We start from the raw sequence: 4,237 nt of genomic DNA on the forward strand, positions 1-4,237 counted from the left end.
ATTATTATTATTATTATTAATGGAGTCACAAAGTCTCTCACAGAAAGTAAAACTTTATTTTTTCAACTGTAAAAACTCCACTTGGTCTTCCAGGGTTTCCTTACATACCAGAGAATACAGCAGCTTCAGTCTGAGAGGAGGAAGGTCCTCTGTTCTCTGAAGTCTCTCCAACATCATTGACATCCACTGACCCTAAAAGAGAGAGATTATCTGTCATACTTTCAATCTGATTATGTATCATTAAGTTAATCAGTGCTTGTTAATTACTTTTTCACTTCCATTTGGTTTTTAAATGTCTCTGTGTTACATAATGTAGGTTATATTACATATGGTTAATTATTATTTATATTCTTTAATGTCGTGTGAGCACCTTGAGCAGCTGTAACAAACAAAGTATTTCTGATTCTGATTCTGATCTTGGGTATTTGATTAGTTAGAGTGTGATCTCTGTGTAACTCCAAAGATTCCAACTACAAAATAATATGTGATGTGATTGACAAAAAAAACGAATTATTATATCTATAACTTTATTTGAATTCCTATTGATAAATTACTGGAACATGATTACTGGCATTGCAAACACAAACAGCAAAAAGATTACATTTACTGAAAATAGTGCTCACGGTCAGTCAAAATCTACTTTAATGAATAAAAACCACCCTAAACTTTTAACCTTATCCATGCTGTTTTTAACCCTTAGTTGCACTTAAACATCGTGGCCCAAGAAACCATCAGCAGAGCAGATAACACAGAAATGTAGTCACAAAACATAAATTCCACAGTGGCTGCAGCCATAAACACACATTTTCAAACACAGAGAGCTGCAGAGTTTTTACCACTGACTGTATATAATACAGTATATAATGTATATAAAGATTTGTGACTGACAGCTGCCCAAAACTGAAACCAGAATGTCTCGACCTGCCCCTGGTGGCTGGCTGCAGTATAGTTCATTTTGTATATCTGATTACACTGCTGTAGATCTGATTGGCAGACATCAGCTTGGGAATGACTGCTGTCACTGACCTTTTGGTTCCAAACTCTGCAGTAGATCATTCCTGTTGTTTGAAACCTGCTTGGTCACCTCCACAGGAAGTGTACTGCTCTGGTCGTCCAGAGTGCTCAAGAGGATCTCTTTTTTCATTGTGGCTCCCTGGTAAAATCAGAGAATACTGTGAAGGACAGTTGTGTAACAATTGTATTATTGCCTGTCTATATTTCTACTGAATGAAAGTTTATTATTTTTATAAGACATTCCACGTGTGATGGATAAACTGAGGAGAATAATATGATAACTGTCATCTAATGTAACTTTAATGACTCACAGTTAAAGGAAACATGGTGGGACCACTGGGAACTAAATATGAGTTGTGTAATTTAACTGAACTTTAATTATGACAAAGTGTTCTGGCTACAGACACACAGCCTGCCAGCTGACTTTAGAGGAGCAACAAAGCACATTAGCACTGAGTTGCTAACTGCTAACTGCTAACTCTGCAGGGAAACGGTGCATAGAGAGAACCAGCTGACCTGAACAAGTGGACGTTGCACAGCGAAAGATGTTTTGTCATCAGAAACACAACCCAGCCTGATTTATAGGCTCACCACCTACCAAGCAATAATAAATACATATATAATAAATAGTGTGAAGGAATTTTCCTTCTTTACAATGGAATGAAATTGTAAAGTGCTCCCCATGCCACTGTGAAGTCTACAAATATAAAGGATGTCAAAAGGTCATAGCCTGTGCCTCTTCTGTGTTTTTTTGGGCTCCTCTCTGACATTTTGGATGACTAAACTAAGCAGAGCATCTGATAAGGTTGAAGGTTGAACACGGAGCACCCAACTTATTGTAGTTATATTGTTAAATGATCTTGTTATGGTTAACGTTGGGTTACTGCTGTAACTGCAGTTCTCTGAGACATCACTAAGGTGATGTTAATTAATGTTATGCTTCACACATACACAGTCTTTATGTCGTACCCTTTTAGTCTTTACTAAATCTCTTTTAACTTAACAAGATTAATCTAAGCTCACACACAAACACACACACACACACACACACACACGTCAGTGAGTGACACTTTATCATAATGATGTTTGAATATACTGTATATAGTATAAAAGTAAGACAGTGGAATCAGATTTTTCATGTGATGAATATCTCCTAAGCCGTTTAAGGTTCAAACAATAACATTTACAGTTATGTAATGTAATAATGAGTGAAATTCTTTTTTAAAGAGGTAAACCTCAAACTGAACAATCCATATCATCAGTTAAACATACATGGTTTCTTTTATATATATATATATATATATAGTACACTCACCGTCTTTCCCCTGACTGAAGTCTCGTTGATTCTCTTCAGACTGAAAGTTGAATCTCTTCATGATGAAGACCTGTGAAAACAGGAAATGAACGTGTAGTGTTTGGTTTCCAGAAAAGAAGCAGTGTGGTTATGATCTCTGCCGCTATGCTTATGTTCACATGGCAAAGTGTTTCCTTTTACATGAAGTGTGATCTGTCAGGTTTCCACTCAATTTCAATAACTTATTCTGTTCTGATGTGAGCCTGATGTTTAAAATGATTCAGAATCTTGCACCCCGTCCTCTTAGAGGATGTCTGGCTACAGCATCTGCAAGGGGCGACTAGGTGCTGCAGTTCAGGAAGACAGCCTTTGGTCAATCAGCTTTCTCGCTGAAGGTCTGTGGTTTTGTGGTTGTTTTTGGTCTATCTGACCAGGGGCAACAGATGAAAATTAGCTGTTAGCTAACTCTTGTGCAACAACTGGTTACTGTCCTGGTGAAAATAATCAAATAAAATATAGATTTAACAGTAAAACACTCACAGGGAACATTTTACGGCACTATGACTACTTTAAATACATACATGCATGCTATACATAATACATGCTATAATATACTTGTATACTTTCACCTTACTAAGGTTTAGAATGCAGAGCTCATGGTGGAGTATTTACTGGTACTTTTGGCATAAAGGTCCATTGTGTAGGATTTAGTAGCATCTAGCAGTAAAGTTGCAGATTGCAACCAACTGCAACCTACATTATCTACCAACAGTATCCCTACCTCGAGCCAGGGTTTGGTTTGTCCGTAGAAACATATAGTTCAAACGTGGCGGACTCTGTCGAAGAGGACCCACTCCCTCTGTAGATAAAAATGGTTCATTCTAAGGTAACGAACAGCATTCCTAATTTCAACACAATTTCAAAGTGAACAAAACGAAGTGACGACAACTGCTCTCATTATTGGAAGTGCAATAAAACTGCTGCTAGAAAAAGTCAACACTTTATTGATACACTGTTGAACAAGCATCAACATGTAAACCTGAGACATCTTCTCCATCCACCAGGTATGAACTGTACAGCTAATATGCTCTTTTCATTATGCTTTTATTAATTTCCAGTCATATTATCATTATAATATTGAACAGTGTTCTTGCACATCAAAGATTTTCCTCATTACCTGCAGGCCTAGTGTTCAGAGAAACTGATTTCATACGAAAATGCTCTGTGACAAATTACTAGTCTGCCAAAAGTACAGAGACCTTTAGTTACCAGATATATTTCATAATCTAGATCTAGATGTAACCAAACCACACATAGTGTTGTACTGATGGCCTAAATGTGTCTCTGTACATGTGGCAGTTACCTTGTGTACTCCTGCTGTAGCTGGATGTATTGAACTCTGTCTATCTGACCATGTGCCCTGACGTCTTAGGATACTTCAATTCAGTGGGACATTCTCACTGTGGCTCCTTCAGCACCCCTACTTCCCACATTCATGGTTCAATGGTTCTCTTCTTTAAGGGAGTCCTTTTCTATCATTTACTAAACTGACAAGTTACAGTTATTTCATATTCTATTGATCAATATCAAAAACAGTAGAGAACAGCTGATAAACTGAACAATGAACCCAAACAGTAAACACAATAATGCAGGAAGGTTGTGTAAAACCAGAGATTTGGATGAATTTTGAATGATTATTTCCTGTAAATATTGATTAGTGGATGACCCTGAAGCCACAGCTGCCCAGAGAATGAAGGCTCTGTGAATGTTTAAAGTTTATATCTTACATAATAATCTAAACTTAACTTTTACTAATAAAGTAAAAAATAATAATGAATAAAAAATAATAAATAATAAACACAGAAATGGACAAAAGACTTAAATATATGCCTCACCCCCTGTGAAGCTTTGGCGATGCCTAGTCGTGAA

Source organism: Morone saxatilis, unplaced genomic scaffold, assembly GCF_004916995.1.
Source record: "Morone saxatilis isolate NCDOM2014 unplaced genomic scaffold, NCSU_SB_2.0 Contig17, whole genome shotgun sequence".
Taxonomy (NCBI): domain Eukaryota; kingdom Metazoa; phylum Chordata; class Actinopteri; family Moronidae; genus Morone; species Morone saxatilis.